The 27,805-nt window shown below is 40.4% G+C and overlaps 1 protein-coding gene across 7 annotated transcripts in view; it reads right to left on the bottom strand.

The window, feature by feature from the left end:
• LOC137379673 (protein shisa-like-1) overlaps positions 1 to 23,737 on the bottom strand; it is a 152,911-nt gene extending 129,174 nt beyond the window's left edge. For 2 of the 7 annotated variants that reach the window (XM_068050859.1, XM_068050852.1), the window contains exons 1-2: positions 23,100 to 23,737; positions 20,208 to 20,256 (exon numbers count right to left, since the gene is read on the bottom strand). The gene's annotated coding sequence lies outside the window, so the exon portion shown is untranslated. Of the gene's footprint in view, positions 1 to 16,479; positions 16,605 to 16,871; positions 17,007 to 20,207; positions 20,257 to 23,099 lie in introns of all 7 variants that reach the window. The other 5 variants (XM_068050857.1, XM_068050855.1, XM_068050853.1 and 2 more) reach the window with 4 other exon arrangements.
• Positions 23,738 to 27,805: the final 4,068 nt, after the last annotated feature.

Below are 27,805 nucleotides of genomic sequence, written 5' to 3'. Positions count from 1 at the left end.
ACTTCAACTTTACTTCTGCAACATGGTCATCAAAAACACACTGCTGCCACCATATTATGTTACTGGGTTCTTCACACTCACCCACCAATCTCATACTGATGAATGATAACAAATACTTTGGGTTCTTTTTATTGAAGACGTGTAATATTATATACAAGTTACAAGAGAGTTCTACATGCACATCTTACTAGGGCAACACAGCGCCTACTGCTGTGTCACATGGTATATGACATCACTTCCTGCAGTGATGGTGCACACTCACTATTTACATATTCCATTAAAGCAATATCACAGCAGGTTACAGCACATAAGGAGGCCATTCGGCCCTAGTGTCTGTGCTGGATTTCTGAAGGAGCAATTCACCCCTGCCTTCTTACTGTAACCCTGCACATTCTTCTTTTTCAGATAATAGTCTAATTCCTTTTTGAGTGCCTCAATTGAACCTGCCTACACCAGACTCTCAAGCAGTGCATTCCAAACCTTAACCACTCGCTACATGAAAAAGTTTTTCCCCATGTCGCTTTTACTTCTTTTGCCAATTACCTCAAATCTGTCCCCTCTGGTTCTCGATCCTTCCACTAATGGGAACTGTTTCTCCCAATCTACTCTGTCCAGACCCCTCATGATTTTGAATATCTCTATCAAATCTCCTCTCAACCTTCTCTTCCCCAAGCAGAACAGTCCCAACTTCTCCAATCTATCTCGGTAACTGAAGTTCCTCATCCCTGTAACCATTCTCATGAATCTTTTCTGCACCTTCTCTTACACTTTTACATCCTTCCTGAAGCGTTGCAGCCAGAACTGGATGCAGTACTCCAGCTGAGGCTGAACCAGGGTTTTATACAAGTTTAACATAAGTTCCTTGCTTTTGTACTCTGTGGCCCTATTTATAAAGCCTGGAATGCTGTATGCTTTATTAACCGCGCTCTCCACTTGTCCTGCCACCCTCAATGATTTATGCACATATACATCCCTCTGCTCATACACCCACTTTAGGATTGTACTCTTTATTTTATATTGTCCCTGGACCTGTTTCTTGCAATCCTGGTCCACTCCTGCTGTCCATATGAGATGAGTATGTAAATGAATATGATGTAATGCATTGAGCTCATACTAATGCCTCTTGGCATGAAAGCTCCATTGGCATGAACATACATTTTCATTTAGAAAGAATGACTTGGATTTATATGATGCCTTTCATGACCACCAGACATCCCAAAGCGCTTTACAGCCAATTAAGTACCTTTTGAATTGTTGTCACTGTTGTAATGTAGGGAAAGCAGCAGCCAATTTGCACACAGCAAACTTCCACAAAAGGTAATGTGACAATGATCAGATAAGCTGTTTTTGTGATAATAATTGAGGGATAAATATTGGTAAAGTCACTGGGGATAACTCTACTACTTTTCTTTGAATTAGCACCATGAGATCATTTACGTCCACCTGAGACGACAGACAGGGCCTCTCAGTGACATCTCATCTGAAAGACGATACCTCTGACAATGAAGCACACGCTCAATAATACACTGGAGTGTCAGCTTAGATTTTGTGCTCAAGTCCTGGAGTGGGTCTTGAACCCATAAACTTCTGACTCAGAGGCAAGAGTACTACTAACTGTGGCTCAATTAGTTTCCTTCCTTCCTGTCTTCCTTCCCTCCTTCCTTCCCTCCCTCCCTTCTTCCCTCCTTCCTTCCCTCCCTTCATCATTCTCTCCTTCCTTCCCTCCCTCCTTCCCTCCCTCTTTCCTTCCCTCCTTCCCTTATATATGCGGAAATGCTAAATACATGGCTATGTCAGACGCTAAGTGAACAACTAACTGTGGCTCAGTTAGTTTCCTTCCTTCCTGCCTGCCTCCCCTCCTTCACATCTTCCTTCACTCCTTCCTTCGTTACTCCTTCCTTCCGTCCCTCCTTTCCTCCCTCCTTCCTTCCCTCCTTCCTTCCTTCCCTCCCTTCCTTCTTCCCTCCTTCCCTCCCTTTCCTCCTTCCCAGCTTCCTTCACTCCTTCCTTCGTTACTCCTTCCTTCCGTCCCTCCTTCCCAACCTCCTTCCCTCCCTCCTTCCTTCCCTCCTTACTCCATTCCCTCCCTCCCTTCTTCCCTCCTTCCTTCCCGCCCTCCTTCCATCCTGCCTTCCCTCTTTCCTTCCCTTGTGCATGCAGACATGCTAAATACATGGCTATGTCAGATGCTAAGTGAACAAACATTATGCATGCTATGTACTTACAAAAAAATGTTCGTGTGATATATGTGTGATTGTAAGTGTGTATTTTTCTCAGGACAATTGTACTTAATATATTGATCCAGATTTTTAGGTCTGCAGCAAAGGAACCTGCATTTGCTATTCGCTACGCTGACAGTTGCCCACAGAATTTTTGAGGATATCAGGCATCTCATCCATCTTGGCACTTTCTACAGGATATCTGTGGCATCTGTAAACAGGGAAAGAAACAGCAAGGTTCTTCAACCACTCAAATTGAATAATCCTCACTGAGACATGCAAAGTCTAAATCAGGAAGTATGAATTAGAATGAAAACACGTACAGAAAACAAAATAAAAATTAGGAAAGGAAGATGGTATTAAGATTGAGAAATGAAAAAGACAGACAGAAGAAAGTAAAAAATAAAATTATTTTAATTTTAATTTTTTGAAATCCCTAACACTAAGTAAGTTCTGAAGGAACGAGACTCCACACCTATAAAATTAAATTTTCAGAGCCAGAGAGGTTGTTTGGCAGAAATTATCACTTATTACGTCGTTTAAAATCCACTTATTCCTGAATGCACCAGCCCACCATTTTGTAGTGTGTTTAGTGGGTAGCGAGTGTGTAAGTAACACAACTTTATGCTATTGCATTGATCTCAGTGCCAAGTCAATTGCAATTTCTGTTACAGGGCAGCCTGTGGAGGAGCAGGGTGTCTCTGACAGCAACTTCCAATTTCCGAGTTTAAATGTGCATATGTCGACACCATAAGTTGCTGTCCAATTTACTCTGAGATAACAGTAGCACTTTAGCTTCACCATTATTATCAATGTGAAATCTGAGCCATTATTTTTTGTGTCTAATGATAATTTCATTAATATTTTTAACTGAAGGTCTCAGTCTCTCATAAAAGCCTGGATTGGACTTAATATTTCTGCCCAGAGTGGTACCTCTTTTAGCTGAAAGAGGACCTACAGTCTGAACATGTGCAATGCACACAGTTTCCCAGGATTCATCAGTGGTATTGAAGCTAACCAAACGCTAGTCCACTTCTCTCAACCTCCAACAAAATCTAGCTGGCTGGCTTCAAAATTACTTGGACAAAATAGAGTTAAGCTTCAAAAGCTTTTGACAGATTAAATGTATATTTATATTTGTTTTTTGTGTGTATTTTTAAAACAAAGAGGCTGTATGTGAGAGCAAGAGAGAAAAAAAGTTAGTTTGTGCTGGTTCTGCACTTGTAGCTTTATATGGTGTTTGAATGACAAGTACACCATGCATTTCAAAAAGTATGTATTAAGCTGAAAGTGTGAGAGAGAGGTGCACAGTTTCTTTCTTGATCTTAATTCCAATTCTTTTTAACACAAACAAATGAATTGAATTTTGAAAGGAAACAGAACATCTTGAATTATCGCCTGCATTTTGTTGGCTCATTAGAAAATGTAAACATTCTAATCACTGACACCTAAGGTCCAGAGAGTGAGATGAAGATAGATAAAAGGAGGCAGAGGGAGGGGCCGAGACTAAGATGGAAAAACAGGCAGTTTCTTTCCCCATCATAATTTGACATTAATGAATTCAATTCATTCAAAATAAACAAAGCTTCTAATTATCATATTATTACACTTGTGTTTATTGATACATAGAAAATGCAAACATTTGAATTAATAACTGCTGTGAGGCACAAAGAGAGACAAAGGTATACAGCGGATGCACAGCTGAAGAGAGACAGGCAAACAGATAGATGCAGAGAGGGAAACAAACACAGACATACACTTCCAAGAACAAATCACAAAACACCAAATGTAATATGTTTAACTTAGAAAGTTACAAAGCAGTTCAAAACATTACACCCTTGTTCAAAAAAGGATGTAATGGTAAGTCCAGCAACTAGAAGCCAATCAGTTTAACTTCGGTGGTAGGGACACTTCTAAAAACAATAATTCGGGACAAAATTAATAGTCACATTGACAAATGCAGGTTAATTAAGGAAATCCAGCATGGATTTGTTAATGGAAAATCGTGTTTAACTAACTTGTGGGAGTATTTTGAAGAGGTAACAGAGAGGGTTGATGAGAGCAATGCTGTTGATGTGGTGTACGTGGACTTCCAAAAGGCATTTGATACAGTGCCACACAACATACTTGTGAGCAAAGTTACAGTTCATGGAATAAAAGGGACAGTAGCAACATGAATACGAAATTGGCTGAGTGACAGGAACAGAGAGTAGTGGTTAATGGATGTTTTTCGGGCAGGAGGACGGTTTATAGTGGAGTTCCCCAGGGGTCAGTGTGGGGACCCTTGCTCTCTTGATATATATTAATGACTTAGACCTTGGTGAAAAGACACAATTTCTAAATTTGCGGATGATACAATACTTGGAAGCACTGTGAGCTGTGAGGAGGATAGTGTAGAGCTTCAAAAGGCCATGGACAAGTTGGTGCATTGGGCAGACAAGTGGCTGATGAAGTTCAATGCGGATGTCATGCAGACCCTCACCTGCCAAAAATGAAGCATATTAATTTTGTCATATGAACATTGATTTTAAACTATTGCTGGAGTGAGGAAATGACTTGTTAAACAGAGCAGCCCGTGGCTGGAAAAAAAAACCGTTACATACTAACAGACAGTGCTTGTGGAGACAAAGGACCATCCCCTGACACATTCAACCCACAATGGACTTTGATCACCAGACATTGAAGGTGAGGAAGCTCACATTCCAGGATGACTGCTTAGATAGCTGAATACACAAACAGACATGGTCAAACCAGCTAGTCACATGACTATTCTGCTGGGCAACCTGAGTTTTTTGAATTGTACAGAGAGTTTGAGGGAGAGAGACTGTTTGCGCCTGGACTGAGACAAAGAACAAGAACAAAGAACAAAGAACAGTATAGCACAGGAACAGGCCTTTCGGCCCTCCAAGCCTGTGCCGATCTTGATGCCTGTCTAAACTAAAACCTTCTGCACTTCCAGGGACCGTATCCCTCTATTCCCATCCTATTCATAACCTTCTGCACTTCTGGGGACCATATTCCTCTTTTCCCATCCTATTCCTAACCTTCTGCACTTCTGGGGACCATATTCCTCTCTTCCCATCCTATTCATCGACCTCTCCTGTTTGTTCCCATCTCTTTCTCACAGAACTCCAAATCCACTGAAGACGTGAACCACAAGAGAGAAAAGTCCCCTACATCGAACAAGATTTAAGAAGAATACCGCGCCCCAACAAAAAGCAAGACCCACCTACAATCAAGGCCTCTACAGCGAGCTCGAAGAACAGTAACCAAAACCATCTTCAGATACTGCCTCAACCTTTTCCACTTTATTTCTTCTGCTCTTCTCTGTATCTATCTGCATATGTGTTTATCACGTATGCATGCTAGCGTCGGTGCGTCGTGTATCCGTAGGTGTTAACCGAATTAGAATTTAAGTTTAATAAATTTCAATTTTTCATCGTTAAACCTAAGAAAACCAGTTTGGCTGGTTTCTTTGCCTTACAATTGGAAAGCAGTGAGTAAGGATTCACCAAGGGGGGGCTAAAAACACAGAGTGTTTAAAATTAAACCCTGTTACGGTAAGACCAGGTGAAGGCTGAGAGGAAACCCTAGACCCCTTTCTCACCTGGTCATAACAGCAGAGAAATGTGACGTGATTCATTTTGGTAGGAAGAACGTGGCGAGCCGATATAACATAAAGGGTACACCTCTAAAATGGGTGTAGGACCAGAGGGACCTGGGTGTTTATGTGCATAAGTCATTGAAGATGGCAAAACAAGTTGAGAGTGTGGTTAATAAAGCATACAGTATCCGAGGCTTTATTAATAGGGGCATAGAGTTCAAAAACAAGGAAGTTATGTTGAACTTATATAAGACACTTGTTCGGCCTCAGTTGAAGTCATGCGTCCAGTCCTGGGCACCGCACTTTAGGAAAGACGTGAAGGCAATGGAGACATTGCAGAAATGATTCACGAGAATGGTTCCAGGGATGAGGAACTTTAGATATGAAGACAGATTGAAGAAGTTGGGACTGTTTTCCTTGAAGAAGAGAAGGCTGAGAGGAGATTTGATAGAGGTATTCAAAATTATGAGGGGTTTGGACAGGGTAGAGAGAGAGAAACTGTTCTCACTCATGAAAGAATTGAGAACGAGGGCACACATTTAAAGTAATTGGTAAAAGAAGCAAAACTGACATGAGGAAAAACATTTTCACGCAACATGTGGTTAACGTCTGGAATGCGCTGCCTGAGAATATAGTGGGGGCAGGTTCAATTGAGGCTGTTATCTGAAAAAGAAGAATGTGCAGGATTACGGGGAGAAGGTAGGGGAATGGCATTAGGTGAATTGTTCATTTGGAGAGCTGGTGCAGACACAATGGGCTAAATGGCCTCCTGCACTGTTACAATTCTGTGATTCTGAGTTTTGTCAGACCTGAGACCCCCCAGCTGTCAGGTGCATGCCCTCCCCTCCTCTTATTGTTGATAGACATCAAACTCCACATGCTACAACCAACACTTCCCATATTGTAGTAAGTTTTTCTGTGTAACTATAAATCATCAAATAAGATCAAAGCGCTACAGGAAAAAAAGGACAGAATGTATGTCTTTAAAATGAGGAGTGAATAATGACCATGTGCTCTGATCCAATTATCCGCAGTTCCCTGCCCAATAACCCCGTCTGATGACTCAAATTGGTCTTGACTCCCCATGTACAAAGTAATTTGAAATTGACTAGTATATAAAATACAGGCCACTCATTTATAGTTTTCATTAAATAATGGACAGGCGTGGAATTCAATCCATATAGCATCTGTAAAAATCCCAGCATGCTATTTAAGAAAAATGGAATTTGATTTCTTCACTCATTGTAAATCAGTGGCTACAATATTATCCCTACATGGCATAAACACCCAGAATATTATAAAACAGTGTGACTTCTGACTCAATATGGGCAATACTATGAGTGATCTACAACAAAAATTAAGCTATAAATTACACTAATGCTGTGAGCTGACCATCAGCTCAGTGCTACCAGTGGTTCCATTCTGTGTTCTATTGCTGTTCTACAAATTGTGCATGTACAGATTTGTTGAAAAGTGTTAGGATCTCAGTGGCTTTTTTTCCCTTTTATCAAGCAGAGAGTGCTGATACATTTGCTTGGACTAGCTCAACCATTCTCTTTTCTGTAACTATCTGGTCTCTGCAGGTATTTGAGCTCATCGCATTCATTGAACATGATTTTTGCTTAATCACACATAAGGCTCTAACCTAAAAGCACAATGTTAATGGATCTTGCCCTCTGTCTGTTGTCAACTTGTTTCCCTGTCTAATCATCTATTCATACTTTTTTCTGTTCCATTTCTTGAGATGCCATACTGCAGTAATAGCTGCTCATTCTGCATGTCTCTGCATTTATAAGCTTTGTAGTACTTATAAACCTACAAATTATTGCCAAAATGGATTTTGAATAAGGTTTGTGCAGAGTAAAAGAAATTTGAAGCTTAAAGATTAACAGCTCACTTTGAACTTGACCCATCTGTCATTCTGGGCTAATTTTGCATTCCAAACCTTCAATTCTCATAGTTGATGCAAAACAAGTATACATTTTTTCTCTGATTTACAGCTAGATGAAGGAAGTTAGGCTTTACAAGCAGAGGGTTTGTACTGAGTTGATCTTTATCATCCTTATGTGAGGAAACACCATTGGAAATAAAATCATGTTACTACAGGTAAAATATCAGCGGGGCAAGCGCCAGCACATGGTAACTTCAACTATTAGAGAAAGGACCTGAAAGGAAAGGAACTGGGAGAAATATTAATTGGGAGACTGAACAGATGTGCAGTGAAAGTATCAGAAGCAGTGACATTGCAAGAGACAGAAATTAAGAGAAATGCTGAATAAAATGAGGCATAATTTGTTCCTTGGATTCATTTTTCTAAACTAGTGTCAGACAACACCTAGCTACAAATGTCAAACAATAGTGCTGTTAGATATCTTTCAACAATCTTAAAGAGAAGATTGGAGAATTGCGACATACAGTGGTGATTTTAACTCGGAAGAGGCTGGAAACTTTTTGAGAGGCAGGTTTCATTTTTTTTTTGCTATCAGTGAGCTGCAGGGACAGGTGATTTCTGGTAGCTCTTCCATGGAGCCAAGCAAGAAGTGGCATGTTTAAAGAGAGGCAGGGATTGGGAAGGACAGTCACTGGTGGAAGGGGGTGTTGGACAGCTGGGTGAAAGATTTTTGTTGCTCCTGCCCATGAAAAGCTGTAACAAATTTAGTGCTTACCATTTTCTGAGTGGTTTTCAACGACCCCTTTAAGAATAACCAGCTAGGCTGCTCAATGCCTGGTACCGATAAGTGTAGCAAGCCCAATGCACATTTCACCCATTTGTACCTTAAAGTTGCATTGGGAGCCTATGTATGTCATGTGACCTGGAGCAGCATATTACATGTAGACTCCTGCTTGAAACAGGTGGGCACCTGGAGCACATGTGAAGACTTCAAAAAAGTACCATTGTGTGGAATGGGAATAGGAATAAGAACAGGAACAAGACTGGGGCAGTATCTGTTCCATTGTGTTTGTCAGAGCATTAACAATCTGATCCTGCTGGGCAGAAGCCATCAAAATCAGGGTCATGGTTTCAACTTTATAAGTTAGAGAGATAGGATAACTCACAAGGAAGGTCACTGACTTGAGGTTTCCATGGAAAATAATTTACTATAGACCAGTGGCCTTATTGATAATGGTATGGTCATAATGACAAATAGGTTATTGGCCGCCTCATATCACAGTATCACACTACTTTTAGTGTTGTTTGCAAACTGGGGTGTGAAGTATGGAATCTGGCCAAAGTTCAAATATTCCCTGAGAGGGAGGAATCTAAATTAGCAAATCTAAACAATTGTAACTGTTTGTGAGTTCCTCGGGTCAATTAGTGAGTAGATGTAACCGGTTGTAAATGTCTTGCTTCTGAGTTGGATGAATCTATCAGAAAATGACTGGCTTTGTTTTTCTTTTTGTTGAGATTTACTTTGCATGATGATCTGCATGGTGTTATGGTGTGGCTTGGTAGTGGGGTGAGTGGGAGAGTGGTAATGGAGCAGGTGAGCGCAGCTGGTAAGGTATGGTAGAGATCCAAAATGTAGAGCTGGATTTGGTTGTTGGAAATGAGAGAGAGACAGCCATAAAGAGGTGAAGCATGTAAGAGAGTGGCTAGTGCAGTGGAATAGGGATAGCAAATGGGGCAAGAAGTGGGAGGTAAAGCAGTGTGAACAAGAGAAAACCAGGTGAGGAATGGATGGAGCAGGTGGGCATGGATTGGAGGTGTGAGAGATGCAGTTGCTGGTTCAGCAGCAGTTGGAGCCATTGACTGGGTTGGAGCAGATGTGGGGTGGAGATTTGGTAATGATTTCCGCAAGTCGTGTAGGATATAGTTGAATCAATGCAGTGTGTGGGAATGGTACAGAAAATAGCCAGTTGTTTAGGTGGTGTGAGTGGAATATGGGCTAGTTGGGGAAAGTGGCAAGGAAGCACTGCATTCAAAGGTTCAACATTATGTGTGACAAGAAAGGAGAGTTAGGGAAGAAAGTAGAAGCATGGGAATGGAGGGCACCAGGGATGGAATAGTTAGCTGGAGTGGCAGGAGTAGAAAATTGAGTGCAGAAATAATAAAGCCAGCAGCCTGTTCATCCTTAAAAATTATTTTCGGTGAAATTCAGAAGCTTCATGCAATGAAGACAAGTAACCGAAATGCTGCAAGCCAGAAAAACCTTGATTGAGAGTATTTGGGAATAACCCAAAACCATGTGATTGCACTAGAATTTGGATTTTGTATCAGAGCTGCTCCTGCTAACCTGAGTCAGTTGGTAAAGCTGCCAGATGGGAGAGACTCAAGAAATAGTGGTTTTCTAAATAAAGATTTGATTCTGGGTTGAAAAACAATGGCCCAGATTTTGCTGTCACAATAACGGTGAGGCTAATTCTCGTCGTTATTTACACATCAATGGTAGAGCGACTTCAGCGAAGGGGCAGATTTGTGGTCAAACACAAATATTGAAAAGTTGCTGTCCAAGTTGCGCCATTCTACCATCAGCTTTGCAAAAACAGGATTTTATTTTCTGCTTCACCGTTGACATGCATTGCATGGCGTGAAGTTGCTATATTTGCACAGTAGTTACAAATTGGCCCTTTAAAAAAAATTCCCTGTGGGAAAATAATAGCTTCCATGAGGAAGATTGGGCACTTACTATTTGAGAATAACAGACACAACCTCCTTCCCTCTCCTTTCTCAGCTCCATCGTTGACCCAGGCTCTAGAATTCCCTTCCTAAACCCCTCAACCTCTCCATCTCTCATGACTTTAGCCAAGCTGTTGGCGGCCCCTCCTAATATCTCCCTCTTTGGTTTAGCATCCATTTTTTGTTTGATTATGCCACTGTGACATGTGTGGGATATTTTCCCAGATAAGTGCAAGTATTTGCTATTGTCTGTATGTGGCAGTCTGTTGTATGACTGGACTGCCTAATGCCACGTAATTTTTATAAATTTAGCACATCATTTAATTACTATAGGTTCAGTTCACTTGTGCTTTCCATTGCTGGCAATTTCCCTTCAGTCCTTGTTTTTTTAATAGGGTTTAATCAAAATGTAACACATACTCAGATCAGTATACTTAATCAGATGATAAACACTAAAATGAATTATAAGTAAATTAACAGAATAAATGCCTTGAACAATCATGAACACAGAGTATTATTAGACCAGAATTTGCTGTTACTGGGCATCTAATGGTGTCTGTCATGAGTTAGACTTGCCTGGTATCATTCAGCTCAATATAATTTTGCCCAGTATGTGGCTGAAAGTGTGAGCTGATAACATTGCAATGAGAGAAGCAGAGCTTTTAGAACCTAACTGAACAGGACAAGCAACAAGGTGTCTCCTTAACCAATGAGATTTAAGGATTGGAAAATAAACACAAGAAGGTCTGGGAAGAAGGATGAAGTAAAAGGGGCAAATTCAATGTAAAATCAGGCACAGGAAGAGAAATACAGAGAGGGAAAGAAAGACTGGATTAAGAGAGAGAGAGAGACCGAGGAGCAGGTTATCTCTCTGACCTCTAGGTCTGGAGAATGGAGTACATTGTTATGGGTGAAGTGATTAAAAAGGAGAGGTAAATAACTTTTAAAATTGGTGATGGGATAAATATAAATTTAAAATCAAAGAACATGTTTAAGAGGAATTATTTATGGCTAAAGCAGTCATGCTGCTCTCTGCGAACAAATCATATATTGGCCATGTATATTTTCTCTATATTTAGTATTAGAGTCATGCTACATTGCATGAAATGGTTGACTGCATATTAGTTGAATGGAACCCTTAGCTCTAATTATAGGGCATGGGGCTGAAAATATAACACCATTGTTTAGGTCCTGAGATAACACCCATGGGAGACAATTTCCATTAAATATAGGCATTATATTACATGCTCACGATTTAAATTCCTGACACCTATATTCCCTTAACCACATACTAATGATAATCTCACAGTACACAACAAATTCTTCCTTAGCAACCAAACTAGTACCAATGTGCAAGAGTTCAAAACTAACCAATAAAATGTACCCAGTGGATGTAGCAATGAGAGCAAAGCCAAACCAATCATTTATTTTCCTGCTTTGATTAGATATCACATCTCCTGCGAAGCCAAGATGTCACAGCTTGTCAAGTCACCTTAGTACATGATAAATTCCTCTCAGCAGCGATTCCTTTTATAGACTTATTCTGAAGTTAAAATAGCTGTTACATTTATTTCTGTTTACCCTCATGTTTTCTATAATATTGGTTTTATTTTGCATGTTCTAGTCCACTAACTCTAGCAACTGAGTTAGTGTCCTTCCTGTACATATTTATTTGTTCAGAGGATCTAACTCAAGGTAATTCCTTGGGCCTTCAAGTCAAGGGGAGATGAAACTGGCCTGGATCAGCATTGTGAAACAGGTTCATAGTGAATTAACAGCCAACTTTTCACTGCACTACATCTTCTTTCCACTGAAGTTTATAGAACAATAATTCCAACTCTTTTTGAAGACTTCTTTCCTAGTCACTTTTGCTGGCATATTTGGCAATATTTTCCAAGTAAATAGAAAATAAAACCTGAAGCAATGACAAATTGGTTGCTGATTTGCCACAAGCCCATTTCGCGCTGCTGGCATAGACCAATTTCATTTTCTAAGGTAGCACCACTACAAAAGGAGAATACAGCACCGGCAAGTAGGTGACTAATGTGCACAGACGTAATGTGCTAGTGGGTCATTTGACAAAATAAATAGCTTAAAATTTCATTCCAGTTATTGATGTTAGAGATTATTTATTTTTACTATGTCAGCACAAAATAACAAAGTAATCAAGGCTTGTAAGTATTCACTTTCAGACCCCTGCCCTATAAATAGTCTGATAAGTGTTCCATTCTACTAACACACAGTGGACCATTTCATCCAATGGACATGTGATGCTGTCTCCTTCCCTTAAAAGGAATTGATAGGCACTGATCCACAGTGATGAAGGTGACATTATACTTCGGAAGCTAGACTCAATAAGGTTTCATTTGAGATTAAAAACGGACTCAAAAATGTACCTTAAAGCATAATGCCTTATATTTATTCTTAAAGGGGTAAAACTTTCTGGAATTTAAGAAACAAATTGTGAATTTTGCACTCACCGGGATGAATTTTATTTTGGCGATGGGCTGGAAGGCAGATGGAGAACCCACCTTGGCCCTCCATCAGAACCCTGTAGCTACTTGATGGTGGGCAGTCAATTAACTGCTCGCTGTTGAGGATACTGTCCAGTTAAGGGACGAGCTCCCACCTCCAGAGCTGCCGGTCAGTTGAATGCCTGGCAGCTCTACAGTACCAGCAGCACCACTGGGAGCAGAAAGGTAAGTTGGGTCGGGGTTGCCAGGATCTTGGCGACAAAGTCTAAGGGGGGGGGGGGCGCATTGGTGAGGTTAGCAGTACTGAGGGAGTGCTAGTGCTGCCCAGTCAGAGGGGCAGTCTTTTGGATGAGATGTTAAACAGAGGCCCCATCTGCCCTCTTGAGTGGACATAAAAGATCCTACGGCACTATTTTGAAGAAGAGCAGGGGAGTTATCCCTGGTATCCTGATCAATATTTATCACTCAACCAACATCACTGAAACAGATTATCTGGTCATTGTCACATTGCGGTTCGTGGGAACTTGTGTGCTAATTGGCTGCTGTGTTTCCTATATTACGACAGTGACTACACTTCAAAAGTACTTTATTGGCTGTAAAGCGCTTCGAGATATCCAGTGGGCATGAAAGGCGCTACATAAATGCAAGTTTTTCTTTCTTACACACTGACAGTTTAAATAGCCTTTTAAAAAAATATTATAGCTTTATTTTCCCCAAGTTGCACCAGCAGTCTATAAATGTGCACTTTCTAATTGGAATCATGAGATTGCAATCAGGTACTCTGGCTGGATGTTCCTTTGCTGACGATAACAATTTACATTCATATAGCATCTTTAACACAGTAAAAGGTCCCAAGGCGCTTCACAGGAGCATTATCAAACAAAATTTGATGGGGTTATTAATGCTAATGTCACTACTTTAAATCAACCAACTCAGCACAGAACAGGGGTTGAGCATTGAGACTTCCTGGTGTCTTTGGCTGAGTGCCTTTTATCAAATGGGCCATTAAGGGAAAATTGTAAATATGTCTTTAAGAACAAGTCACATTGAAAACAATTGTTGTCGGCCATTATCCTGAGCCAGAATGCTACCCAGGGAATACTGAATAGAAATGTCATGCATTTGGTGACCAGCAGTTTCCAAATATGTTCACCATCTGCATGTGATAAACTGTATTTATACATTTATAAATATCAAGCCAGCATTTAAATTAAGTATGAAATAGGTTGCTGCTGATTTAAAAAGGAATTGTTATCCGTTAGGTCCCTGACTGTGCAAACAAATACCAAGCACCACAAACAGCAAAATTAAACTGTACAATTAGATTAAATTAAATTAAATTAAATCACATCCAGTGCCATGGTTCATGGCCTGGAGTTTGATGTAAGTTATCAGCAAAGCTGGTTACGCCCAATTATAAAAGTGATGTCTTTATTCCTGGATTGTGACATGAAAAGATAACAGGCACATCCACAGATCATCTCAGGAGATTTCTACATTTTATATGTAAATGGTATGTATTTCTATGCTTTGTCCTCTCAAGGTGGGATGTTCTGAATAATGGACTTCACCAGAATCATGGTCAAAGCTCTCCAGAATTGAGTAGCAGGAGAAGCAAAGCAAATGATGAGCTGGTCCAAGTCTTTTCTTTTCCTCCCTACCTTGAAAGAGAACATCTCATTTTTCCACACATTTCATTCTAATCTGCAGAACTGGCCAAATTCAAGAGCAAGATTTTAAGTCACTCAAAACCCATTCACTTACACAGAGTTAAAATCGGGGCCTAGTGTGTAAGCTTTGCAAGAAAATCAAACATTTCTGATCAAGAGCTCAGTTACTCAGCTACCCTGAAACTTCAGAACTGTTGAATATATAAGAAAATAGCTGCTCCTGACTGGGCTAGACTTTAATATTATCTAATGTATTCCATCATAACTTATGCTGTTTCCACATTAGTTCTTCCAAGGCCCTTCTCAGCCTGAACCCCCATCTCTTTCCACTTTCTCTCCCATCTTCCCCCATGCACTCTGATTTCATATTCCATGATTCCCACTAAAGTAATGCTCACATAACCTCATTCCCACTTAAATACCGACTATACAGTTTCCCATCTTGCCCCCATGCTAGCTAACATCGAAAATGGTTCCTTCTCCTCAGTTACTGCCCCTCTCCACTTCAAAACTGTTGTCATTGCCTCTTCTCCTACCTATGTCATTGCAAATTACTGCCGCAACTCCAACTTCCTTTTCCTCTCCAAGCTCCTTGAATAAGTTGATGCCTCCCAAATCCATGTCCATTGCTCCTGCAACTCTCTCTTTGAATCTCTCCATCAGATTTCGAACCCTCCCACGGCACAGCAATGGACCTAATTAAAGCCATGAATGGCACTTCCTATGACTGTGTGTGTGGTGCATTAACCCTCAACCTACTGCAGCCTTTGACACATTTGACCACACCATTCTCCTCTAAAACCTCTCCTACATTGTCCAGCTCAGTCAGACTGCCCTTGCATGGGTACACTTTTACCTATTTGACCATAGCCAGATTATCTCTAATAGTGGTTTCTCTTCCTGCCCCACCCCACCTACACACAGTTATCTCTGGAGAACCGCAAGGATTGTTCCTTCGTTCCCTTACCTTGCTTATCTACATGCTGCCTCTTGGTGACATCATCTGCAGACTGCCTCTGTGTGTAATCAGACAACTTGTCTGATATACATTTGTGAAAGAGCTGTAATTTCCTCCAGTTGAACATTAAGCAGATCAAATCCATCATCTTAGGCCTCCACCGCAAATCTTGTCACTGATTCCAGCCCTTCTCGAACCACTGTCTTAGGCTGAACTAGGCTGTTCTTAACCTCAGCATCTTATGCAACTCAGGGCTCTCTTCAGGGCTATCACAAAACCTACCTACTTTTACCCATGAAACATTAACTGCCTCCATCCACACTTCAGCAATTCTGTCGATGAAACCTACATCCATTCCTTTGTCACCTTCAGGCATGACTGTTCCAATGGTCTCCTGGACAACCTCTCATCCACTACTCTGTGCAAACTTCAGCTTATCCAAAACTCTGCTGTCCATATCCTACACTGCACCAAGTCCCATTCATTCACTACCCCTGTACATGACTGAACAACATGGGCTCCCAATTCCTAATGGCACAAATTTAAAATTCTCATCCTTATATTTAAATTACTTGGTTGTCTAACCTCTGCCTTTCTCTGTAACGTCTTCCAACTCTACAACACCTGCTCACTTTTCCTCTCACTCTGGCCTCTTGTGCATCTCTGTTTCCTTTGCCCTAAGGTTCGTGGCCATGTCTTCAGCCACCTAGCCCTCACACTTTAAAATTCCTTCCATAAGTTATCCACATCTCCATTTCCCTTTTCTCCTTTAAGATCTTCCTTAAAACCCATATCTTGGACCAAGCTTTTTGTCACCTCTCCTAATTTCTCCTTTTTTGGCTTGACCTACATTTAATTTTTATTACTTTTCTGTGAAGTGCTTTCAAACTTTTTCACATTTATAATTGAAAGTTGTTATTGTTGCCCATTACTAACCTCTCCAAAGCTGTATTAACCTCTCCATCACGAAATCTCCTCCCATCTGAGGCTCACACCCCTTCAGTGCTGCTAGATTGTTAAGCCCATTACTACATGTTCCTTCTCAAGACATCTGCCGGCCTCTAATAAAATAGAAAAGCGAGACTTATGGTGACCTCTGACAATTCTGATCTTAATCCATATTCTAAAGACTCTACATGTTTTGGTTGAGGCAACTCATCTACTGTTTTTCCTCTTTCCTCCTCCTGATGGCTTCTATTCTTTGCCTCAGGTACTATCAGGTACTATGCATATCATTTTTATGTAGGTCCTTCAAAAACTTTAACCAATAGATCTGTCATGGTAACAGACTCCCCTTTGTAGCAGAAACTCTAATCTTACTCACTTACATGTGCTTGTATATCGGACCCAGAAACAGGCCTGGCTGAATGCCATGGCCTCATTCACTGCACGCTGCTGATGCAAGGCCACTTGCTACAGTCCCTGCTCACCCTGTTACAGGAACAATGCCACTTGTCATCTTTCTGGAATCAGAGACACATCAGAGGTAATGACAGGCTTTTTTTGAAAGAATTTTTAAAAATTGATAGGTATATTGCCTGAAAGCAGTCTGATGAAAAGTGCTTATTATAAGATCATAACTGGAATAATTTTCCATCATTATACCCTGACTCCATGGTCCGTACAAAAAACAATCATGCCCTCTGATATTCTTTCTCTTTTCATTTTTGTCCCTGCTCAACCTTGAAGGGCGGCACGGCTAAGCCCAAATCTATCCTCACTAATGTTCACAAACATGCACTTCCAAATAAGGGTCACTAGAAATCAGGAGCTGAAATCCTGCTGATTTTTTTTCAACCCTCTTCCCTAGCTCAGGGACACTGAAGCCAATTGTAGTATCAAAAACAGACTGAGGTCAGCCAGTAGCATTATCCAGGGACTGGAGCTAGCTGTGTCTGTCAGCCTTATGCCGGTTGTGCATTAACCAACTGAGACATTCATTAGCTAATTTTTAAAATCTAGTTTTGAGTCCTATGATATGGTGATTTTTTCCCTATGTGTTTTTTTTTTGAGTTGTAGTGTAAGTAATGCCTCAGGGAACTTGTATACACTATTACAAGCCATAGGAACATGCCTTATCTAACCATTTGGGTGTGTTGTGTCTGCAATGCTTTGGCAGATGGTGTGGTGGGTGCTGACTCTCTGCATGTCTTCAATAGGGAGCCGGACTGGGTTCTTGACTAGTGCAGAGATCGCATCATATAGCAGGTAAGTGGATTAACAGATAACACATGGTCCATATGATTTCTTGGACTGGTTTTGATCACTCGAGAGGGCCGGAGAGGCATTTTCCAGAGTCTTTCGCTTCCTAAGTGTCGGTTATGACTCAGTTGGTGGCACACGCACCTCTGGGTCAGAAGGTCTTGCTTCCAGTCCTACAAGAGCCCAAAAATCAAGGCTAACATTCCAGTGCGGTACTCACACAGTGCTGCACTGCAGGAGGTGCTGTCTTTTAGCTGAGATGTCAAACCAGGGCCTTATCTGCTCTCTCAGGAGGACATTAAAGATTTCACGGCACTTTTTCGAAAACAGCAGGGGAGCTATCCACAGTGTCCTGGCCAATATTTATCCCTAAATGAACATCACATAAACAGATTAACTAGTCACTGTCGCATCACTGTTTGTGGGAGTTGGCTGTGTGCAAATTGGCTGCTGTGTGTCCGACACAGGAAGAGTCCAGTCAAAACGTTTCAGCTTTCATAAATGTGAGGCATGCTTGATGGACTGGCTGGTCTTTTTCTAATTGTCATTTTCATATGTTTGTATTTAAATGGACACTTTACTTCTAGAAAAAATGTTTAGCAAATTCTTATTTTTAACTGGAGAAGACAAAGTACATGATAAATTGTTCATTATTTTCACTATAATTATTATCTTTGCTAGAGACACTATGGCGTACTTCAATAGGATTTATATTACCTTGCTCTACATCTTCAAATGAAAAAGAAGTTCACCAATCACTTTTACAGAAAGACAACTCCTCTTTAAAAACTGGAAGCAAGCCTTCAGTGTTCTACCTTCATTATCTCAGCCATTAATAATCGATGGTACAATGGTGGTAAAAATGTAAGTCTTCATGAAGTTTACAGTTTTCAAATCATTTTTTCACTGTGCCCTATTTGAATCTCCTGTTTCTTTGGATGAACCATGGCTGAGAGGGAATGCAGTTTAACTTGCTTCTGGCTTCTGTCATTGCCACTCTGAAACCAGCCACAAGAAGGATAGTGAGAGCAGTACAGTGTTGATTCTAAGTCTTCCTCCCACTCACTAAGGAGATCTCTGGCTTTTCCTCAGCAGTTCCCTGAAATGTCTTAGCAGAGCCTGGAAACTCAGTGGTGCAGAGAGGAGAGAATCTGATAAATGCATACATTGGTGCTCCAAAATGCAACATCATTAGTTCGAAGAAAACACTTTGGAAGAAAAAAAATCCCCCATTTTAATACGATTAAAACAATCAGCACTGATCGAAATTAATGCTGCCTTTGCTATTACTTTAAAAAGGTACTTCTAGAAGAAACAACTTGTATTCCAAACATTTATTGTTTAGGAATTTCTCACTTTCAAGCAAGAAGTTATCAATCATGGTGTAATATTACTTTGGCTACCTTGCCCAGTCAGGATCTTGTTGTTTCAAAGCTTTTTCTTTGATAATAAAAAAAAAAGGCGAAAAAGGCTATAGGGTATTTTATCTTAATGGAAAGTTGTTTGGTGTATAATTTTTTTTTTGTTTGGTGAGGAACAAAAGAAATAGCTATGCATCATTTCTGGCATGTTGATACCACAGGCAAGAGGCATACTGATGAGAATCAATGTCACCCACTTCTTTAGAACTGAACAGTTTTTTTTCCCATGAAGATAGTGCGCCATAACAGTAAGAGGAAAAACATATAGCTTCTTTGCCCAGAGTTACAAATCTCACCCAAAGTTTGTTGTAAAGTATGGAGCAGAAAATCTGGAAATGTGGGATAATTTACTTTGGACATTGTTTAGATGATCTGCCAGTTCCGCACTCTTTCTAACTGTGTCTGTAGATAGCATGTTATATGAGTATGCTGCCATTCAGTACTATGTTTTTCCAGTGTCAATGTGTGTGTAAGCACATCACTAAAGCTGCCTCTAAGAAGCTTGATATTCTCCTTCAGGTCACAGTTATTTCTCCTCTTGCTATGAAGGAAGAAGAGACAACTACTCAAGACCACGAGTCTAGGTTATGGCTACTGAGGGCTTCATCCTTAAAATGGCGGGCAAACAATATATTTTTCATCATTCAATTAAGCTAGAATAGCTCACCATCAACACTGAATGAAAACAATCTTTTCTGAAGGAATAAAGTACTTAGCAGTGACGAGCTATTTCAACTGACCAATGTACTGCAGTTTTTTCATTGTTGCAAAGCTACAAAAACTGCCATAAGTAAGTCATTGCAAAGCTGTCAATTTAAGTGATCAGAGAACCATTTCATCTCAATATCATAAAATGTTTGAGATTGAGTACAATGATCCTCCTTTGCCTACTAATTAGCATTCTGATACAATAAAGTAACCAGTCTAGCTTCCAGCTGTTGGCTATTGACGAGACAAAATACAGAATTTTAATGTTATAGGAATATTATGAATTAACAAAATTCAATTCAGGCAATAAAAGTAAAAACGAAAACAACACACCATTCAGAGTTGAATGTCGGTCCCATTTCCAGGGAGGCTCCTCATACTCCTGAACAAGACAGAAGAAAAACTTATCATATTGATAATGCTTCTATCACTTCATGCCCACAACCTCTGTGTCTGCATTTTTGCCTCTAACTTATCGATATTGTTCTGGTCCCTCGTGCTACTATTCTTGTTTATTTTGTGTTAAGCCCCGGAGACACCATCAATCTCACTTTGCTCTCCCCTACCTCTTCATTTGAAATTAAGATTCATTCCACTATTCTTTCTCAAGATCTCAAAACTGTGCTACTCCTTACCACCCTCAGTCTTCCCTTTGTGCTATTTGGCTTTTGAAACCCAAGTTTGACTTCTTGACTGATATCATCTTCAATCCTAATCTTTTCAATTCTGGCCCGGAGATTGCTCAGAGATGCTCCCACTCTGCCAGCATAACTTTACTGGAAGTGTGGTAAATCCTTGCTTATGCCCATAAATTGGGTTTCCACCACACTTCTGGAAAATTTACAGTGATGGAGAGTGAGCAGCTCTAATTCCTGGCCTAGGTCTTTGACCATTACTTGGATCTTGCAATTGTAAAGGAATGCTCCAAATAACATATATGCCTATAATGAATTACCCTGATATCAGGACCACATGCTTATGATGCAGAAATTTTCCACCATTTGCACAGGAATTGTACATTGTTGTAAGGCAATGTGCCCATCGGAGCAAAGTTAGCCACTGCTTCTCCATTACCAACACAGCTTGTTCTAGTTTTGGATGTGGGTCAATCTATTGAAGCGATCGCATGACCTACTTATTTTCAGCAGATATGTACAACAGTCATGAATAAGGTACAAATAAAATACTGATTGTGGAGTGGATTAAACTGAATGTGAATTACTTTATTTTTATCTGATGTGTTCAGTGAGACGGATACAAACCTTGTTGTATGAGATGACTGAACCATTACTATTTACCCTCTGCATGTTGTAAGAGAGGAATTAAGATTCAAATGTATCTGAGCCTTACAATACCAGGCATGAGTGAATTTTTACTTTTCATCTGGTGTGGACCGCAAACTAAAAGCAGAAAATATGTTTCTGGACTCTAGGCTGCAACATACACTTATTACTGAATGCATTTAATCTGTTGTAGCTATCAAGAACTAATCTATGTTTGTTCATTGTAAACTGATTACCTCATTGTTTGGTTGTAGCTTACAGATTTAAGGAAGACATTTTGTAAAAATCTTAGCTCATAATTGCAGGGGTCCTCCGGTTATTATTATAATGACTACAGGTTAGCTTTATTGGAAAAATGTAAATACTAGGCATTACAAATGTGATATTTCTATTGGCTTTGATCTTTGAAACTAGACAAAGAAAATACTGGAACTATTAATCAACACAAAAACATAAATACAATAATGCTGTAACATATGTTTAGCTTTAAAAGCATTTGAATCACAGAATCGCTATTACACAATAAACACTTGCCTTTTAATATTACAAGTTGCAGCATTAGTGGTTGAATCAGGAACTTTCCAAGTGAAGGATAACATGCGTTACATGCTTTAAAAAGAATAGTGACTTTATAGTTTTACTGGTTGCTTGGATTAGCAATGGGTACAGCCTTAGAATTTCAAAATCTCTTCCTACTACTCAACTAGTCTCCTTTAATCTGCTTCCCTGCTCATTTTTTAAATGTTATTTCATTAAGCTGCATTGTCTGTGGCGGGAGATTGGCAATGTTTAGTCACATGTAAAAACATGGGTATCATGTAAAGTCCTCAATTGTTTACTTGGACTACCAGATCTCAGGACTTAGAAGTAACCTGAATTTTCTGTTATGAAAGACAATAATTAGACAGTTTCCACGACAGCAGCTGTTACTATCCTCCTCCTTTCCAAATGCAATGAACAGCACACCATAATAAGAGTTTGTTAAGGATCATCCTGTCTCAGCATGGAAAATATCCTGTAGGTCACCAGATGTGACCTAGAGGAGATCCTAAATGAGTTTCTGTTAAATATTTATTTTTCAAGAAAATTATGAAACTTTCCATTAAATGGATAATATAGAGAATCATTTACAACAAAAAAGGATATTCTGTCTGTGTCGCTGTGTTCAGTGTGTCCACATTCTGTCAGACACCAAAGATTTGAAGTGCTAAATCAATGGTATAAGCCTTCAAATCCAGCACCACTTTGGTCCCAAAAATGGGCATCAAAATAGCCGATGTAAATAAAATATCAGATCCTGGGTCTTCCCTGCTCTTTGCAAATAGCTATGCATTTGTATTTGTCCTATTTTTCTACATCCTTCATTTGTTCTAATTACATTTCAAGTGGAATTGTAATCATGTGAAGAGAATAGAGTTAATAAAAGCTTCTGAATACAAAAACAATGAGTGAAGGTCATTCCATCTCAGCCACATTAGCATCACCACAGAGACTGATCGATTTTTTTTTGGAAACTAAAGACTAATTTTAAACATACTGCAAGGTAGGAGTCACCGATTCCTCCAATGTGTACATCACACCAGGCAGCGTTTGCAGATATCAGACACGTCGAACAGCGTTGATTGAGCCAAGTCACCAAACAGGAGTAATAGTTGTTTGATTCAGGTTACAATATAAATTCAACCAGGCACGGACTGTAGATTGTGATAGTAAATGATCCTCCGTCTTTTCTCCCAACGACTGTTGGCAAAGTCCGAGTAAAATTGCATGTGCTTTGTATACGTTCTGATAGATGCTGTATCTTACTTGGGTAAACTTTGGCACCCGATAACTACACTCAAATCACCACGGCAACAATCTCTAGCAGTTAGCAGAGGAACAGCTTTTACAGCACAGTAAAACAAAAAAAAAGCTTCAATAAAAACAAAGAAAATTTCTGTACCTGTTAGCAGTTGGTTGGTTATAGTCAGGGCTGTAGCTTTATTGCAGTCCGAAATGTAATCTCAGTAAACCTTTGAAATATATTTTAATGTTTCGTTTTTAATTGACTGTGTTCTCCCCAGTGGTCTTGTTAATCCATTCTAGTCCACATCCAGATGAAAAGCTATACAAAAGCAAAGTGACAGCCCTTACAGCTCAGCTGCTCACTGCTGTCATTAGCAGTTCCAACCTGCCACAGACTATGCTGGGGTCACAGGTCAGGCAAGAGCAACTGGCTCCAACATTCGTTCTGGATTTCGGGCTTCCCTCAGCTCAGAGCATCTCTTTCAAGTGCAGTTGTTTAAGTCTGGCTCTCCTTTCTGGGCAATCTGTCAGCACACAGCAGCTAGTCCACAGCCTCACCTGACCGACTGTGCCCCTCTTGGCTGTGTCTCTTCTTTTGTTGTTTGCTTACTTTAATGATCAGTGAAACTAGATCCCTTTTTTAAAAAAAGAAATAAAATATCAAAATCCGCAGACAATCAAATACACCCAGAGCTGACTGAGAAGGCAAGATGAAATTATGCTGCTTCCTGATAGAGCTGATAAGGACAGAATTGCAAGTATTCTGCTTGAGCAATCAGTTCATCATGCTTACAGTCTCTCTCGCTCTCTCTCTCTCACGGGGAGGGGTTGGGTCGGCAGAGGCGGAAGCAACTCTGAACATTTCAAACAGTAGGGAAACCATTCTAACAGTAGAAGCAGCCACTGGAAGTCCTGTGTTTCACTTTGAAGGATTCAAGACAGTTTTTCTTTCATTTAGTTCACGTTTAGAAAGGAAGAATTTTGTTGTGTTTAGTATTTGATGTTTAATTGCCTGCTATCAATTTGACTTTCGTTTGGTAGTTAAGGAAATACACTAATTAAAATTTCAACCTGAGTTAGAGACTCATTTTATGTATTTGGGTGTTTAATTTATTATGGAAAATAATTCTGTAACATTGCTGTATGTAAAGGACAGGGTTTTTTCTTTTGCTTTTGTTATACCAGCATCTTGTAAGGAGCTACATCATTGAACACCACATCTGGGAGCTCAATAAAGATCTCATCGAACTGGCAAAATTAACACCAGTTATTGGAAAAAAGTTAATTTATTGTCTACTACATATAAGTAATGCTAGGTAGCCATCAGTGAATTACAGGCAGAAATCCAATCTGGCTGTACAGCTGACAAACATTCCTCTTTACCTCTGAGATTACACTGCCTTCTAACTCACATTTGGTAACCCCCATGTATCAAATCAGACGTCATTTAAGAAACACTGTTGAGGGACGATACACAATATAATGACCAGCAATGGCGTGCTGAAGATTATGGACTAGAAATTCCTGGCAAGCTGTTGTTTGCTGAAGCTGCTGCAGGTGGCACTGCTACTGACCAAGCTGCCCCGGGGTGGAGGTAGGGGCTCATTCGCATAGCAGTGCCCATTCCACTTATAGTGCTTCCTGGGAATCTGCACTACAGATGTGGAGCGTTCTCCCCAGTGTCTCTCAAACAATGTCACTAAAAAAAAAATCTGGTCATCATCTCATTGCTATTATGGGACCTTGCTGTGCGCAATGTGGCTGCCACTTTTCCTACATTATAACAGTGACTCTGCTTCAAAAAGTACCCCATTTGACTGTAAAGTGCTTTAGGAAGCCTTGAGGTTGTGAAAGGCACTATATTAATGCAAGTTCTTTCTTATTACCAATACAATCATTTATTAAATTATTTAACAACAACTGGTCTTCCAGCGCAAAAAGTTGTCCACCACCGAATATTGCAGACTGGCACATTCCAAGGTCCAGAACTACGTGCTGAGGGACGCACTAAAGCTTGGGGCAGCCGCAGCAAAGGCTCAATGGGGAAAGACCACAGTGTAAGGTCCCCCCACCAAGCTGAACTAAGGGGCTGGATCCATGGGAAACCCCTCGAACTGTATCGTTAATATTTTCATTTGCTGTAAATGTAAAACTGTAATTGGCATGACAATTGTGAAATGGAAGGGTTGTGAAGAAACTCATGATAGTATTGAAGGAAACTGATCTCCCTTGCAATGTTTGTATTTTTTGGTGCTGTTTGAAACTGTTTGGCAATGTAATTTTTACAGATTTTTATGAATAAAGTATATTTTGGAAATAAAATTTTTTTTTTTAACAACAACTTGTTTTAAGCAGCGTCTCTAATATAAAGAAATACCCCAAGCCATTTCACCAATAAAATAATAAAAATGGTAGATTTAAGCAGTTGATCAATGTTATCTTACAGCAAATGTAGACAATTGGTCTTGAAAATCAATAATTGAATGCATTTCAGTGAAAGGTACTCATTGTGGGAGTCTGGGAGACATGTGAGGGCCACCCCTGTCTGCATCTGTGACGTTCAACAAACCTACTCCTTGTGTTCCTGAGCCTCCGTTCACATCTTGTCCAATTGTTGATAGCTAGCATCCAGTGTTGTCATCTCTCCTTGCTGCCCAGCAAAAGGAGGCAAGGAAATGATCACCTTCCATACAATGATTGCACAGGTGCTATTAAAAGAAAACTATTTAACAGAACTATTGGTCATATGGACACTGAAAATGCACGGGCCACAGTCCTAACGTAGGGATTGCGCCCATCTATGTCTTCCAGCACAGTCCTCTTTGGAGCTTGCGACTGCATTGGGGACAACAGGTGTGTACGCCATTATGGGTGCATGCGTGCATCGCTAAAGTCCATCCCCCATGCAGCCAGAAAATTTGGCAACTGGCTCCCTTTCGGGGGGTGAGGGTTGGGGTTGTTTAGGTTCACCCCAGACCCCATGGAGCCTCCAGTCAGCAATGGGGCAGATACCTGGAAGGTTTGGGTTCCACCCTGTTTCCAACCAACCCCTCTTGCTAGAATTGTGCATTTATTGGGCTGAGAAAACCACAGAATGTGCCCTCTCATGTATAAAAATGCATTTAGACCTGTGCCATCCTCCAAACTCATAGATTCAGAACTGCATTCATTCAACAATTTGGCAGAAGTCCCTTCTTATGTGGTCATCCCTCTCCTCTTGCTTATGATGCTTGGAGCTTTATGTTGCTGCTACAATCTCTCAAAGCCCGTAACATAAAGAATTTAAATACCCCAAAAAGTAATATATACCACAAATGGGGATGGAGTTTTGAAAATCCAGAACACAAAAATAATGTAAAAAGAATTTTCAGGCCCTGCCAAGGTTGGGAATGGAGGCAGATAGGACTCAAAAATACTGTTGCGAGCTGCGTACCAGTTTCCTGACCCCATTCCCAGTGCCAGCAATTTTAGTGGAGGCAGTTGTGGGGCCCAGCAGTACTGTCCATCCCACCATGAGATGGCAGCCAATTAGGCTTATTAAACATCTTGTTAAGTGCAATCAAAGGAGGTCGACATGATGGGGTCGGGGGGGAGCAGTTTAACCGCCTGGAGGCAGGCACCCAGTGGCAGGCTGGGGTGCCAGTGCTCCAGGCAGGCCTACAGGCCCTCCCTGCCTGCCTGGGTGCAGGTCCAGCTAAAGGCCGCCATGCAGAGGGATTTCCCCCTCCCCTCCACGGTGGTGACCTGGCTGCTTTTTTTATTTTTTATTTGAATTTTTAAAATAGTTAGTGAGAGGGCATCTTCATGTCGAAGCGCCCTCTCTGTAGCCCGCTGCTCCTCTCAAACTGGAAGGCCTCTGATTGGCCCTCCAGCTTCGAGAGCACACCTGCTGCCCTTAATTGGATGGGAGCCCGTCTCCATGCCACTTAACTGGTCAAAATTCCAAGTCAGTGACTGTTTCCTGCCGGGGTTGGCTGGGGACACAGACCTGACTCCTGTTTTCCACCTCTGAAGTTAAAATTCAGCCCCAAGTCTCTTGCATCACGATAATCTTTCTTGAGAGAAGTATGGGCGACCATTAACACACAGAGCAAATTAAACTTCACAGCTCTTTTAATTTCATGTTGGAGAAGTGCAAAGTAAAAAATGCTAACATCATAAAGTGGCTACAATTTACTTAGACTACATTCCTTTCTGTGTAAGAAAGGCTGATTCTCAGTATGTTGCTTATTTCAGATTCTTACAGAATGGAATGTTTAATGCTACAGTGCTTTAAAGAGGAATTGATGCTGGTAAAGTAAAACAAAATGGACTTGGATAACACTCTCAAACAAATGTCATATCAAACGCTTTGAACGGGTGTTCCTGATTTGTGAATAAATCCATTGGTTTTTTAAAAAATCATGTCATCCTCCTGCATTCTGGGAAAGATGATGTCATTTTGAATAGCTTCTTCTTTATAGCTGTGCTACATGTATAAAAATTTCTGTGGCACTTTGTCATCACAATAAAAATTATATTTTCAATGAGCTGCAAAGTTATTTAGCATAAAAAGATCTAACTTGGTGGCAGTGATGTCATCCTTCCCATAATGCACCATAGCAGGAGCAGCAATTGTGCTTCATTCTGGTGGTGAAAATAAAGATTTGCTAAAAGCATGATGTCCCCGCCCACATCAGCAGATGGTTCAGGAAATGTGATAATGGATTATGTATGTGAGTACACTATTAATATTTACAATTTTAAAACCAAGTGGGTGCTGAGCAATCCTTGAAGGAAAAAGTGTTCTTTTTAAGAAACCTGAATCTGAGCAAGGAGGCAGGTGGTTGCATGAAGTCCATATTACTTTGAAAGTCAAAACTT

Source organism: Heterodontus francisci, chromosome 18, assembly GCF_036365525.1.
Source record: "Heterodontus francisci isolate sHetFra1 chromosome 18, sHetFra1.hap1, whole genome shotgun sequence".
NCBI lineage: Eukaryota > Metazoa > Chordata > Chondrichthyes > Heterodontiformes > Heterodontidae > Heterodontus > Heterodontus francisci.
Note: the sequence above shows the minus strand (reverse complement) of the source record. Positions and strands in the feature narration are given on the sequence as shown.